This window comes from Loxodonta africana, chromosome 17 (genome assembly GCF_030014295.1).
Source record: "Loxodonta africana isolate mLoxAfr1 chromosome 17, mLoxAfr1.hap2, whole genome shotgun sequence".
NCBI lineage: Eukaryota > Metazoa > Chordata > Mammalia > Proboscidea > Elephantidae > Loxodonta > Loxodonta africana.
This window is the reverse complement of record NC_087358.1, coordinates 14,669,015-14,685,631: the sequence shown is the minus strand read 5'-3', so window position 1 is coordinate 14,685,631 and position 16,617 is coordinate 14,669,015. Positions and strand designations below refer to the sequence as shown.

Below are 16,617 nucleotides of genomic sequence, written 5' to 3'. Positions count from 1 at the left end.
CACGTTTATTAAAAACAAAAAAAAATATTGGAAAACCCTAAATCACCTATGGATTGAATGCTTGGTCATAAAGCCAGATCAAGGCCCCAGATGAACATTTCTTAAAGATGAGCAACTGGGCTACTGTTCTTAGGGAAGTCAATCTGGATCATGGAAACATGGTTTTGGATGTATTGAAGGCATCAGGAATGGGGACCTTCTAGATGTGAATCCAAAGGAGAGCTGATTTCTTTGGCTGAGTTAAACACTGATTTACAAACACCAAAATAAAATTGTATAGGAACTTAATTGAAGAAGTCAAAATAATTACTATACTTAAAAGCCACATATAAACACTCCAAACCAAGAAAGCTTCTCTCCAATCAGAAAACGCCCAATTACAGAGCAAGTGGCAAAAGCTACAGCAAAAAAGAGCAAGTCCTTCCTGGACTGGAACAAGAGAAGAAACACATTTTTATTCAATATGCAATTTAGAAAGATTATACTCCAGAGAGATAGAGAAGAATCTTTGCAAAGGTGAGGAAAACATCACCTGTGCTTGTAAAGATCTGCACATTTATGAAATGAAAGTAGAAATAATTACTGAAAAATCTAAAATAATAATTCAGTATTACTAAAGCCTTCTGGATGCCCAGGAGAGCAGGGTGTATGATACTGGGATAAGAGCTGAGAGAAACCTCAACAACTTAAGGAAAGCAAACCTACACATTGCACAAAAATCAGCTGGGGAGGAGTGTAAGGTTTCTGAAATATATATTCTGAACCCAACACTCCAAATACGGCATGCGGCAGAGGCCAGAGAGCACAGCCAGGAATGCTCCAAATGACCAGATCCCCGAGGGATGGGGAGCATCAAGTTCAGATGGCCTGGATACACAGTGCCCAGTGCTGGCCAGTTGCCACTCCCAAGATACCGCCAGTCTGTCCAGCTCCATCCCAACTTAGTGGGTCCCTTCCTGTAGGGAGACAGAGTTGTCTTGGAGCTACTCATTCAGGCAGAAGCTCAACCTTCAACCCCCACTCACTGCAATTGCGGTGACGAGAAATTCTGGCTCGATTAGCCTATTCTTTTCTTGCCCATAATCTAAAATTTTGTGACCAATATATACATTTTTTAAATTTCTGTATGTCTGTACAGAATAAAGACTCTGAAGGACCTATATCGGACACCTGAAATCTGCTGCCACATAGACCACATTGTTTTTGTCCTGTTCTTAGGCCTCATGATCACAGGGAACCTGACTGTCTCGTTACCCCCAGCATCTAGAATACTTCTCAAGAGGAAGTAGGAACCCATAAAGAGTTGTTAAATAAATGAATGACAGGATATTCATAGTGGGAGTTTTTGGTATTAAATCTTTTCGTAACCATGCAAGGAAGAGACGAAAACTCTGGCCACCGAAAGGTCAGATCTCCTGGAGGAAAATCATCAAATTGTTGTGAAGTTTCACCATACTGACAGGAAATTTAGAGACCTTTTTAAACCAACTATTCTAAAAAGTCCAACACAAAAATAAACTATCAGAAATAGTGGAGACCATAAATAATGAACTAGAAAACTACAACTCTTTACTTGGCCTTAAAATAGATACTTATAGAAAATCATGGAACGGAAAAACATCTACCCGATTACAAAAAGTTCGGCTAATGGGTAACATTAGAAGCAAGAGTAAAGTAAGTCCTTAGAACAGGTAGCAAAGCAAATCAAACATCAAGTAGCTGCAACCAAACACCACTGAGAACACATCAGGGGATCAGACAACAGCTACAGACAGCACTAATGGAGGCTTTGAAGGAAAAGTACAACCTTCAGAGAACCATAAATCTCCTCTCACAAGAATCTCAAAAATGGAAGGAAAGAGTAGGCTAAATCATTTGAAGAGGAAAAAAGAAGCTCAGAAAACTCTAAACTGACTATGGAGTGAGTGCTTAACAATAAAGAGAGTCAGATTAAGGCCCAAGCTAAACATTTCCTAAAGATGAATGACTGGGGGGAAGATGTCAATATTGACTGTGGGAATATGGAATCGGATATGTCAAAGACATTAGGAAATAGAGACCTCTTAGACCACAAATCCAAAGGAGTGTTGATTTATTTGCCTGAGTTAACCACTGATGTACAAACTTTCAAAAAGGAAAAAAGAAAACAAAAGTACAATAAATTAAGTGAAGGAACTAAAATAATTAGTACACTTAAAATCCATATCAAAACACTCCAAACCAAGAAAGCCATTCTCTAATCAGAAAACACCCTGTTAGAGAGAGAGAAGGAAAAGTTTCAGCAGAAACATCATGTCCTTCCTGAACCGGAACGAGAAGAAGAAACACTTTTTTATTCAATATGCTATTTTGAGAGCATACGCCCCAGAAAGATAGAGGAGAATCTTGACAAAGTGGAAGAAAACATCACCATATCTGAAATGTCCTGCACCTTTATGAAATGGAAGCAGAAATTATTTCAGAAAAAACTAAAAGAAAGGCTTGGCGATTTCCTTCCACAAGGTCAGAGCCTTGAAAACCCTACGGAGTGCAGTTCTGCTCTGCATACACAGGATCACCATGCATAGGAATCAACTTGACAGCAACTGGTTTCATTTTCTTCTGTTTTACCAAAACCTTCTTGATGACCAGGAGACAAGAGTGCAATATATTGGAATAAGTCCTCTATTAGCTGAGAGAAACCTCAACAACTTAAGGAAAGCAAATGCATGCATGGCACAAAAAAATTGCTGAGCAAAAGAATAAGGTTTCTGAAATATATCCTTCTGTCCCTGATGCTCTCAATGGGGCATTTGGCTAAGGCTCATGAACACAGTCAGGAATCCTCTGGACAACCAGATCCCTGAGGCAAGAGGTGTATCAGGATGAGATGATGTAGGCACACAGCGCCTTGTGCCTGATGTTAACCAACTGTCAGCCTCCACAGTCCTTTCAGTTTGGCCAACTCCATCCCAAATCAGTGGGTCCTCCACTACCGTTATACAGAGCTTGCCTCGGTTCTCTTCACACAGGTAAATGCTCAATAGCTTCCTCTCTTTCAACCCTCCCACCTAATAGCAGAGCAGCCAGCTCAGAATGTGGTCCTCCACGTCGTCCTCTGGTCATCAGAGGTTAGAGGCTGAACAGGACTCCCAGGAGGAAGTTCCTGAAAAGAACCATGTTCTCCATTATTCCGGAAAGCGAAGAAGCTTCCCAAGATTCCTCTCTGCCAAGGGATTCCCTAGGCCAGAAGTCAAACAGAGAGTGGCTTAAAGTGAAATTAGGAGAAATCAGGCTCAAGTGAAAAAGGGTGGGTGGTGCTACCTGTCTCAAAGACAGTTGCTTAAGAGAGATAAAATGACAGTTCCATACTCTTATCCCCCCTACAGAAACACTAGAACAGCAAGCAGAAATTTGAAGAACCAATGTCGTCAGAACTCTGTAAATCAAAGGGTTATAGCCAAAAAAGGACGCTAACAATTAAAAAAGTCAACATCAAAACAATAGGAAGCATTGGTTTTCTACAGCACTCACCATCTCTGGCTCAGTGGCCATCTTAAAGCTGCAGTGGCACCCATATTTGCAGAGAGGAATCCTGGTTTCTGGCCAGAGGGCGCAGACTCCACTGACAAATTATTGTGTGTATCTGTTCTAAGCCAAGCCTTACCTGAAGAACTGTCCAAGGCAATAGTCTCTATATAGACTACTTCAGAGCCCACACTGGGAGAAAAAGTAGCCAGGACTGCCCAAAATCTAACCTACTGTGTTTGGAAAACCTTGTGGCATAAGTGGTTAATATTTACGGCGGCTAACCAAAAGATCGGTGGTTCAAATCCACCAGGCACTCCTTGGAAACTCTGTGGGGCAGTTATAGGGTCTCTATGAGTCAGAATCGACTCGATGGCAACAAGTTTTTACGGGTACTTGGCTGAGGCTAAAACCTGTGATTGCGGCATAAAACTGGAGCCTAAGGACAGGGAAGGGAAACCCAGTAGAGTTTCTTTGAGAAATTAGGCCATTCAAAAGCTCCATGTATATGGGGAATTTAGAATGCCACACACATAACTAGGGTAAGATGAATGTTCAGGATATACCTGAGAAGACCCTATTATTTCACCGCTAGTTGATTCCTGGTCTCAGTGCAAACCTGGCAAAGTGCTGAAGGAAAGCCCTGGCACCACAGAGCCAATCTGCAAAGACTTGAAAATGTGTTGTTGTTTGTTTAGTTGTTTTTTCTACTGGCTTTCAAGGAAATCGCTACCAAAACACTAGCTGAACATAAGTGAAGAACAGAAATTTATGTATCCACACACAACCAGGAAGCCAGTCTTTGCAAAAACAGTTACAGGGAGTCATTAAACAAACAGGTTACTAGAGTATTCAGCAATTACTAAAAAAAAAAAAAAAAACAGAAAATGCCGGAGAACAGAATCTGATTTCCAGAGTGAATATATTATAATATTCATATGTCATTTTCAACAACAACAACAACAAAATCACAAGGCATAAAAAGAAAAAAGGAAATGATGGCCCACTCAAAAGAACAAAATAAACAGAAGCCATCCTGTGGAAGCTCTGATAAAGGTTTCACTAGAAAAAGATTTTAAAACAACAATATTAAATATGCTCAAATACTAAAGGAAAACAGAAAAAGAACTTAGGAAATCAGGAAAACGTGGCATGAACAAAATTTAAACATCAAGAAAGAGAAATTATAAAAAGGAACTAAACAAGAAAACGGAAATGAAAAAACAATAACGGAAATGAGAAATTCAGTAGAGGGGTTCAATAGCAGTTCGAATAGGCAGAAGAAAGAATCAGTAGACTTGATGATACAACAATTGAAATTTTGTAATATGAAATTATGAAAAATGAAAGAACAATAAAAAAAAGTGAACACAGCCTAAAGAATGTGTAGGACACCATCAAGCCAATCAATACACACATTAAGGAGTCCCAGAAGAAGAGAAAGAGAAAGGAACAGAAGGAATATTTAAAGAAATAATGGCCAAAAACTTCTCAAATTTGACAAAAGGCATGAATCTACACAACCAAGAAGCTCATCAAACTCCAAGAAGGAAAACACCAAAGAGATGCACACTGAGACACATTATAATCAAGCTCTCAAAAGACAAAGATGGAGAAACTTGAGAGCAGCAAGACAGAAGCAAATCATCACATTCAAGGGTATCCTCAATAAGATTAAGTGCCATTTTCTTCTCAGAAATCATGCAGGCCCAGAGACAGTGGATGACAAATTAAAAGTGCTAAAAAAGAAAAAAAAAAAAAAAAAAAAAAACTCTAAGCCAGGATTTATATATCCAGCAAAGTTATCTCAAAAATGAGGGAAAAATTAAGACATTCTCAGAAAAATAAAAGCTGAGGAATTTTTTTTTACCACTAGATCTGCCCTACAAGAAATCCTAAAGGGAATCTTTCAGGTTGAAATAAAAGGTTACTAGACAGTAACTTGACATGGTAGGAAAAAAAAAATATCTCTGTAAATGTAATTTCAGGGACAAATATAAAGGCCAGTTTTATTGTATTTTTCATCTGTAACTCTACTTATTATGTCCTAGATTATTTAAAATCAAATGCATAAAATATAATTACAAATACATGTAATTAGGAACCATGTACAAAGATGAAACTTATGACAACAACAATATAACGTGGGGGGAGAAATAGCATAGGAACAGAAATTTGTATGTTATTGAAGTTAAGGTGGTATTAATTAAAACTGGGCTGTTAAAAATTTGGAATGTTAAAGTAACCACAAAGAAAATATCTAAAAATATATACACAAAAGGAAACAAGAATCAAAAGGATTCACCACAAAAAATTAACTAAATACAAAAGTTGGCAGTGTTAGAGAAATTGAGAGACAAAAAGCATAAGACACACAGAAAACAAACAGCAAAATGGCAGAAGTAAGTCCTTCATTATGGGGGTTTACTTTAAATGTAAATAGATTAAACTCTCCAATCAAAAGCCAGAGATTGGTGCAATGGATGAGAAAGAAATTATGATCCAATTACATGATAGCTACAAGAGACTCATTTAAATTCAAAGACACAAATTAGTTTAAAGAATGGAAAAAGTACTCCAGGCAAATAGTAACCAAAATAAGCTGGGGTGGCTCTATGAGTATCAGACAATATAGAGTTTAAGTAAAAATCTGTGACAAGAGATAAAGAGATATTATATAATGATATAAAGGTTAATTCATGAAGAAGATATAATGATTGTATCCCTAGAAGTGAAGTAGATGGGACTTGTAATAAATTCTTACTTGATCTGGATAAGCAGAAGAGGTCTAGGTCAAGTGAACAAAAGTCGAACTTGAACCACACCAAAACAAGAGTGTCACTGCTCCGCCATCAATTCCTAGACTTCAGCCAATTTATGGATCCATAATCATTTGCGTGAAGGGGAGGCCAGCTCTCCTGGAATGAAGACCCTGCTACGCTGCCAAAAATTTATACTGTTAATTTTTCTCCCAGGTGCCCACCAAGGGATCTGCAACCTTTACGAGAGTAACTGTGCACTGGGGAAAAGGAAATAATCAGACATTTCAGGGATTACTGAATGCTGGCTCTGAACTATGAGTCCGAATCCACTTGACGGCACTGGGTTTGGGTTTTGGGCTCTGAACTGACACTAATCCAAAACCAAACTAATCCCATTGCCGTTGAATCGATTCCCACTAATAGCGACTCTACAGGACAGAGTAGAACTGCCCCATAGAGTTTCCAAGGAGCGCCTGGTGGATTCAAACTGCCAACCTTTTGGTTAGCAGCTCTAGCATTTAACCACTGTGCCACCAGGGTTTCCAGGAGACCCAAAACATCACTGTGGTGTACTAGTTAGAGTAGAGACATATGGAGATCAGGTGAACAATGGACATTTAGCTCAGGTTCATCTCAAAGTGGGTCCATTGGCTTTCCAGACCCATCCTATAGTGATTTCCCCAAATTCAGAACGCAGAGTTGAAAGAGACATGCTCAACAACTAGTAGAATCCCTACATTGGTTCCCTGTCCTATAGAGTGAAGGTTATTATGGTAGGAAAGACCAAGTTGAAGCCACTAAACCTGCCTCTACCTAAGAAAATAGCAAACAAAAAGCAGTACTGCATTCCTGGAGGGATTAGAAAGATTAGTGTCACCATTAAGAACTTAAGGAAATAGGAAGATTTCAGCCACGTTTCTATTCAATGACCCTATTTGGCCTGTGTAGAAAACAGAGGACTCTTGGAGAAGGACAGTGGATTATAATAAACTTAACCAAGTGGAGATTCCAATTGCAGCTGATGTTTTGGATGTGTTTCATTGCTTGAGCCAATTAGTACACCTCCTGATACCTGGTAGTAACTATTGTTCCGGCAAATGCTTTTTTTTTCTTGATTCCTTTTAATAAAGACCACTAGAAGCAGCTGTCTTTTAGCTTGCAAGGCAAGAAATATACTTTCATTCTACTACTTCAAAGGTATATCAACTTTTCAGCCCTATGTCATAAGTTAGTCTGAAGAGACCTTGATCACCTTTCCCTTCCCCAGGACTTCACAGTGGACCTTTATATTGATAACATCATGCTGACTGAACCTAAAAAAAAAAAAAAAAAAACTTTGCCTTCAAGTTGATTCTGACTTACACTGAACCTACAGGACAGAGAAGAACTACCCATAGGGTTTCCATGGCTGTAATCTTCACAGGAACAGATCGCCACATCTTTCTCCCATGGAGCTCCTGGTGGGTAAAAACCATGAACCTTTCAGTTAGCAGCCCAGTGCTTGACCACTGCACCATCAGTGAGCGAGAAATGGCAATTACTCTAGCCTTATTGGTAAGACATTTGTGTGCCGGAGGATGGGAAATAAGCCTGACAAAAATTCAGATGCTTTCCACCTCAGTGAAATTTCTAGGGAGGCAGTGATTTGGGGCATGTCAAGACACCCCTTCTAAGATGAAGGATAAGTTGTTGAATCTGGTCCCTTCTACAACTCAAAAGGAAGCACAATACCTAAATGAGCATCTTTGGATTTTGGAGGCATTATATTTTTCATTTTGGTATGCTAGTCTGGTCCATTCATTGAGTGACCCAAAAAGCTTCTAGTCTTGAGTAGAGTCCAGAATAAGAGACAGCTCTGCAACAGGTCCAAGCTGTCCTGTCAGGTGCATGATCACTTGGGCCATATGATCTGGCAGATTCAATGGTGTCTGTAGTGTCAGTGGCAGATATAGATGGTGTTTAGAGACTCTGGAAGACTCTTTTGGGTGAATCACAGTGCAGACCGTTAGGTTTTTGGATTAAAACCCTGCCATCATTTGCAGATAACTACTCTCCTTTTGAGAAACAGCTTTTGGCTTGCTATTGGGTCTTAGTGGAGACTGAACACTTAACCATAAAACATCAAGTTACCATGCAACCTCAGCTTCCCATCCATGAGCAAGGTGTCATCTGACCCAATAAGGCATAAAGTTGGGGTGCACAGCAATATTCAAGCATCAGATAGAAGTGGTATATATGAGACCAGGCTTAATTAAGCACGTCCTGAAAGCACAAGTAAATTACATGAAAAAGTGGTATAAATGCCCATGGTCCCAACTCCTGGTACATCACCTTTGCCTCATGGGGAGTTCTTACAATTAGTAGACTGAGGAAGAGAAAACACACGCCTTGTTTACACATGGTTCTGCACTATATCAGGCACCACTCAGAAGTGACAACTGCAGCATTAAAGTCCATTTCTGAGACATCTCTGAAGGACAGTAGGGAATGGAAATCCTCGTGGTGAGCAAACTTCGATAATTGCACCTCGTTTTTCACCTTGCTTGGAAGACAAAATGACCAGATGTGTGACTAAATACTAATTCATGGTCTGTGGCCAATGCCTTAGCTGGATGAACAGGAACTTGGATGGCATATTATTGGAAAACTGTTCAGAATGAGTTCTGGGGAAGAGGTATGTGGATAGACCTGGACAGAGTTCTCTGAGTGGACAAAAATATAAAGATATTTGCATTCCATGTGAATGCTCACAAAAGAGAGGGTACAGCAGAGGAAAATATTAATAATCAAGTGGATACTATGACATGTTCTGTGGATAGCAGCTAGCCTCTTTCTCCAGCCGCTCCTGCCATCATTACTCAATGAACTCGTGAACAAAGAGGCCATGGTGGCAGAGATGAAGATTACACATGGGTTCAGCAGCATGGATTTCCACTTGCCAAGGGTGAGTGGAAAGAATAAATACTTTTTTCTAGACAGAGATTTGCCTTCCCTGCATGCAGTGCTTCCGCAAAAACTATCCTCTGTGGGTTTACAGAATACTTTATCCACCATCACAGTATTCTACAGAGCATCATCTCTGATCAAAGAAACCATTTCACAACAAATGAAGAGTGGCAATGGACCCATGTTCATGTAATTCACTAATCTTGCCACATTCCTTATCATTCTGAAGGAGCTGACTTGATAGGACAGTGGAATGATCTTTTTAAGACTTAGCTACAGTGCTAGCTATGCAGCAATACTTTGCAGGGACTGGTGGCAACCCCATGCAAAATGGAATGAACTGCTTCCCAGTCCTGTGTGATCCCCATGATCGGTTGTGGATCAGATGATTGTGATTCATAGGGTTTTCTTTGTATCCCCTTATCTTTCTCTCCATATGGAAGATCTATGACTACATTTCTTAGTCCCTCTTTATTATTTTAATGTTGTCTTCTTTTACAAAATAACATTGCTGTTATCCTGTTTTGAGCTGCTGCTTCTTTTTTTTTTTAAATCTTGCTTTGTTTTTTTGTGTTGACTTCTGATTGCTCTGCCCAGTGTTCTAGTCTTGGGTCAATACCTGATATTATTGATTCCTAACCAAACAACTCCCTTTAGTATTTCTTGTAGTTTTGGTTTGGTTTTTATGAATTCCCTAAACTTCTGTTTATCTGGAAATGTCCTAATTTCACCTTCATATTTAAGAGACAGTTTTGATGGATATATCATTCTTGGCAGGCAATTTTTTTCCTTCAATTTTTTAAATAAGCCACATTGCCTTCTTTCCTGCATGGTTTCTGCCGAGTAGTCCAAGCTTATTCTTATTGGCTCTCCTTTGTAGGTGACTTTTCATTTATCCCTCGCTGCTCTTAAAAGTCTCTCTTTATCTTTGGTTTTGGAAAGTTTGATTATAATATGTCTTGGTGACTTTCTTTTAACATCTACCTGATGTGGAGTTCGATGAGCCTCTTGAATAAATATCTTCTCATCTTTCACAATATCAGGGAAGTTTTCTGCCAACAAATCTTCAACAATTTTCTCTGTATTTTCTGTTTTCCCTCCCTGTTTTGGTACTCCAATCACTCGTAGGTTATTTCTCTTGATAGAGTCCCACATGATTCTTAAGGTTTCTTCACTTTTTTAAATTCTTTTATCTGATTTTTCTTCAAATATGTTAGTGCCAAGTGATTATCTCAAGTTCAGAGATTCTGCCTTCCACTTGCTCCAATCTTCTCCTCTGACTTTCTATTGAGTTGTCTACTCTGTAATTTTACTGTTAACCTTCTGAATTTTTGATTGCTGTCTATGGATTTTTCCAGCTTATTAATTTTTTCATTATGTTCCTGAATAATCTTTTTAATTTCTTCAATTGCTTTATCTGCGTGTTCCTTGGCATGTTCTGCATATTGCCTCATTTTCTTCCTGATGTCTTGAAGGGCTCTGTATATTAATCTTTTGTGTTCTGCCTCTGGCCATTCCAGGAAGGCACTTTCATCTATAAGATCCCTTGATTCTTTGTTTTGAGAACTTGTTGAGGTGATCATGGTCTGTTTATGTGACTTGATATAGACTGTTGTCTCTGAGCCATCTATAAGTTATTGTAATAGTTTATTTTATGTTTACTCTCTGTGTCCTAGCTTCTTGCTTTGTTTTGATATGCCCAAATGGGTTGCTTGAGTGAGCTAGCTTGATTATTTTTGCCTTTGGAGCTCTGATGTCCTGTCCCCAGATGGCTAGAGCTGTTATCAGGTATATCAGTCTAGGAGTCCATTCACTTTTCTTGTATGAACTCAGCTCAGGTGTCTAGGTAGCTGATCATCAAGTGTGTGGTACAGGCTCTGTCCTACAGTCTTACAGGGGCAAAAGTGATTGGTGTAGGTACCAGTATCTGGTTGCAGCAGGGGGTCACACTCTGAACAAGGCAGGGGGCTGAGAATCATCCCCCACATGTCTCTGAGGAAAGCGTGTCCCTGATCCCTAGAACATACAGGTGGGTGGGTTCTGCATACAGACCATGGGCACCCAGTGTTTTTGGTTGTAAGGACTGGGAGGTACCAGTTATCCTTGGACCCCTGTCAGGGGTAGCTGGGTGACCTGAGTGGAGCTACCAGTCTTTAGGCCCCTGATGTGGGTAGGTGAGGACCCTGTTTAATAGGCAAAGCAATGTCAAACATCAAACACCCAACTCTCTGCCGCAGAGCTGAAATGGTTGGAGTCTGCCAACACGGGCCTATTCTCCTGAAATAGGCCCACAAAGCTCCATGCATAGGGGAAAGGTACTCAAAGTCCGTGGGCCATTTATGCCTGGACAGGAGCTGCTTCTGTCCTGAGCTCCCCCAGTTAGTAAAAAAAAACTTTTTTTTTTCAGTTAGTGGAGCTGGCAAATTATCTTTTCCCCCCATTGTGAATTTATTCCTTCTTCAAGGCCAGGAGGATGGCTCTAGGCGCTCAACAGGGCCTATCTCAGGCCCAGAGAATTCAGCTGCTGAAACCTGCTTGGGGGTGGGAGGGAGTGCAGTAAAACATACGCAAGTACTTAGCTTTTGCCGAGAGCGCTGTTCTTCTCTGGTTCCGGAGGTGCGAGTAAGCTGTGCGGCTGGCTGCTTCTCACTGAGGAAACTGCGGGCAAAAGCTAGTAGCTGCTTGTCGCCACCGCTCTGGGAATGGTGCCTGAGGGCTCCCCGCAATTCAGGTCTGGTAACTCCTCTCCCCTTCTGAACCATCTCCTCCTCCCCCTGCCCCTCAGTTCATTTTCTAAGCTTGTCTTTGATGCTCAGGGCTCCTAGCTTCTCATAAATATACTCTTTTCATTTGTTTTTTCAGGTCTTTGTTGTAAAGAGGGCTTGCCAGAACCATCTGGCTATTCCGCCATCTTGGCTCCGCCTCCCCATAGGCTTTTCATTGACTTTTTTTTTTACGTAGATCACCAGGCCTTTCTTCCTAGTGAGTCTTAGTCATGAAGCTCCATTAAAGCCTCTTCCACATCACAGCAAGACACAAAGCCTCCAATGACAGGTAGGTAACTTCACATGAGGTGTGCACTGGCAGGGAATCGCACCTGGGTTTCCTGCACAGAAGGTGAGAATTCTATCACCAAACCACCAGTGCCTCCATCTTGTGGCACATACAAATCCCAATTTCTTCACCTGTAATAAATAAATAAATAAAATTTTTTTAAGACAAAGGCATTGGAGTAATAAATATCTTCTCCTCCACCTCTAAAATGGCATAGTCTTCAAAATTAGTCTTTAAATTCAAAGTTTCAAAGTAACAGAAATAGCATACTGTATACAATGCAAATGTACACCTGAAATAGCAATGCTATCTACCATACAAAATTCTTGCATTCTAGGATACTAAAGATAAAAAGTGAAGTAACTGCTGAAGACAGGATTTTTTTTTTTTCTCTAAAAAAAAATTTTTTTTTTATTGCTACCATTATAACGTAAAAGAATTATGATATCTAGGTCACAGCAAATTAAAACAAGAAAAATATGTTGATGAAAATAACATTCAGGTTTGTGCTATTGAGAACCTCTACTATTTTAAGTACACTAGATAATCAATTACATCACTGAAAAACACTATTTTTCAGTTTTATATAACTTCAAATGTTAAAATAAATAAGAAAGTAAATGAGAAAATTAAAATTCATGTTCACAATTATAGAATCATGGAATTTCATCCTTCAGGCTTCTGAGATCATTTTTTCCAGCATTTATATTTTAAAGATGAAGAAGAGAAACTCAAGAAAATGGGCTTTTCCAGGGTTCCTCCATATTGAAAATATTATATATTTCTAATAAGGAAGTTCTTTCAGATTCTATAATTCTTAAGACACATAACACTATGACAACAATTAATAAAAAACCTCAAGAGGTGGATGTTACTTTGTCCTCAAAATATTGCATAAATAAGAAAGAACAGCAGTATACAACAGATATCATTAATTTTATTTTTTATGGAATGTCTTCAACTGGTTTGAAAATCAATAGCAACTAGATCTTGCTCTATTTATAACATTAAACGTCTGGCTTTCTTGCATTTCTTACATACAGCCACCAAAAGATATGCCAGCTCTGAGATGTTAGGATGTAAAGCCTTATTTAAAAACTGAAAGCTGAAAAGCCAATTAAAAACACCTTATTAAAAATTTTGACGTTTCGATGCTAAAAGATATTTTTATCTTTTAGCTTGCTGATCCACAATCAACACCCATCCAAGAAGCAGTCAAGAAATCGAACAACACATTGCATTGGCCAAATCTGATTCAAAAGACCTCTTAAAGTGTTGAAAAATAAAGATATCCACCTTGAAGACTAAGGTGCGCCTGACCCAAGCCATGGTGTTCTCAATTGCCTATATGCATGCAACAGCGGGACAATGAATAAAGAAGACCAAAGAAGAATTAACTCCTTTGAATTGTGCTGCTGGCAAAGAAAACTGAATATACCAGGGACTGCCAAAAGAACATACAAATCTGTCTTGGAAGAGGTACACCCAGAATGTTTCTTGGAAGCAAGGATGGTGAGACTATGTCTTACATACTTTGGACACGTTATCAGGAGGGATCAGTCCCTGGAGAAGGACATCATGCTTGGTAAAGAGAGTCAATGAAAAAGAAGAAGACCCTCAATGAGATGGACTGACACAGGGCTGCAACAATGGGCTCAAGTAAAACAATGATTGTGAGGATGGCACAGGACCAGGCAGTGTTTCATTCCGTTGTACACAGGGTTGCTATGAGTTGGAACCAATTCAACAGCACCTAACAACAACAAGAATAGCTTGCTGAAAAATACCTTAAAAACCAAACCCGCCGTCGTCGAGTCATTTCTAACTCATAGGGACCCTACAGGACAGAGTAAAACTGCCCCATAAGGTTTCCAAACAGACCATGGTTGCAGGGGACACATAGGTCAATTGGTATAACAAATTTTATTAAGAAAATGTTCTGCATCCCACTTTGGTGAGTGGCATCTGTGGTCTTAAAAGCTAGCAAGCAGCCATCTAAGATACATCAACTGGTCCCAATGCACCTGGAACAATGGGGAATGAAGAACACCAAAGACACAAGGAATATATGAGCCCAAGAGACAGAAAGGACCAAATAAACCAGAGACTCCATTAGCCTGAGACCAGAAGAACTAGATGGTGTCTGACTACCACCAGTGACCACCCTGATAGGGAACACAACAGAGAGTCCCTGGTGGAGCAGGAGAAAAGTGGGATGCAGAACTCAAATTCTAGAAAAAGACCAGACTTAATGGTCTGACTGAGACAGGAGGGACCCCAGAAGACACGGCCCCCAGACTCTGTTAGCCCAAAACTAAAACCATTCCCAAAGCCAACTCTTCAGACAAAGATTAGACTGGACTATAAGACATAAAATGATACTTGTGAAAAGTGTGCTTCTTAGTTTAAGTAGATACATGAGACTAAATGGGCAGCTCCTGTCCGGAGGCAAGATGAGAAGGCAGAAAGGGACAGGAGCTGGTTGAATGGACATGGGAAAGATAGGGCGGAAAGGAGAAGGACGCTGTCACATTATAGGGAAAGCAACTTTGGTGACCTAACAATGTGTGTATAAATTTTTGTATGAGAAACTAACTTGAACTGTAAACTTTCACTTAAAGCACAATTAAAAAAAAAAAAAAAGATTTATAGCCTTGGAAACCCTATAGAGTTTCTACGCCTTAGGATTGACTCAATGACAAGGGATTTGGTATTCAGTTTGGAATCTATAAGGGAAGAGTACCAGGTCTTTTCTCCCACAGAGCCACTGGTAGGTTAAAGCCACTAACTTTTTGGTTAGCACTCAAGAGCTTAATCATTGTGACACACTTGAGACCTTGAGTTCATAATTGGAATGGTGTGGGACTGGTCACACGGAGAAAGTTAAACTCTTCACAATTAATAACTGAGGTAACTGCAATTGAATATGACCAAATATTTATTATGCTTGGATCCATAATCAATGCAAATGGAAGCAGCAAACAAGAAATCAAATGACACACTGCACTGGCCAAATCTGCTACAAAAACAAAGATGTCAGTTTGAGGAGTAAGGTGCACCTGACCCACAACATGGTGTTTTCGATCACCTCATATGCATGCAAAAGCTGGATGATGAATAACAAAGATGGAAGAAGACTTGATGCCTTTGAATTATGGTGCAGGCAAAGAATACTGAATATACTATGAATTGCCAGAAGAACAAACAAATCTGTCTTGGAAGAAGTACACCCAGAATGCTTGTGGGAAGCCAGGATGACCAGACTTCATCTCACATACTTTGGACATGTTATCCGGGGGCATCAGTCCTTGCAGAAGAACATCATGCTTGGTAGAGTGTCAGCAAAAAACAGGAAGAACCTCAACAAGATGGATTGGCTTAGCGGCTGCAACAATGGGCTAAAGCATAACGATTGTGAGGATGGTGTGCAGAACCGGGCAGTGTTTCATTCCATTGTACGTTGGGTTGCTATGAGTCAGAACCGACTTAAAGAAAGAAGGTGAGTCAGGAACGTTGTCGTTGTTGTTAGGTGCAGTTGAGTTGGTTTCCTGTGCACAACAGAACGAAATACTGCCCGGTCCTGCGCCATCCTGTGGAAACTGTTGAATTGGTGTATGTTTTCAATAACAACAAAATAAATTAAAAAAAAATAATAGTATTACTTAATGAAATTTGTGTTTCAGTTATATAAATGCATATATATGTATGTGTGTTTGTGCAAAGACTTAGGACGTAAAATGTACTTCTTATCAAGTGTTATCGTTAAAGCTTTGAAAAATACTGCTATGGAATATGCTATTATATGGCCATTGTTGTTGTTGCTGTTAGGTACCATCGAGTTAGTTCCTACTCATAGCAACCCTATGTACAACAGAATGAAACACTGCTCAGTCCTGTGCCATCCTCACAATCATTGTCATGCTTGAGCCTCTTGTTGCAGCCACTGTGTCAATATTCTTCAGCAGCAACATAACTCAAAGGCATCAATTCTTCTTCGGTCTTCCTTGTTCACTGTCCAGCTTTTGCAAGCATATGAGGTCATTGAAAACACCATGGCTTGAGTCAGGCGCACCTTAGTCCTCAAGGTGTCATCTTTGGTTTTTAGCACTTTACAGAGATCTTTTGCAGCAGATCTGCCCAACACAATGAGTTGCTTGATTTATTTTTTTTATTTTTCAATTCTTTTCAATTATCATTTCTTACTGAACTTTAGATGATGGTTTACAGGACAAACTAGCTTCTCATTAAACAGTTAGTACAAATATTGCTTTATGATATTGGTTAACAGCCCCACAACATGTCAACACTCTCCCTTCTCAACACTGGGTTCCCTATTACCAGCTTTCTT

At 39.7% G+C, this 16,617-nt stretch overlaps 1 long non-coding RNA gene across 1 annotated transcript in view; it reads left to right on the top strand.

The window, feature by feature from the left end:
• The window catches only part of LOC111750426 (uncharacterized), a 49,684-nt gene extending 33,516 nt beyond the window's left edge, over positions 1-16,168 (top strand). Inside the window, exons 4-5 of the long non-coding RNA XR_002785559.2 lie at positions 12,177-12,269; positions 13,448-16,168. This is a non-coding gene — a long non-coding RNA (uncharacterized LOC111750426). The remainder of the gene's footprint in view (positions 1-12,176; positions 12,270-13,447) is intronic.
• The last annotated feature ends 449 nt before the right edge of the window (positions 16,169-16,617 follow it).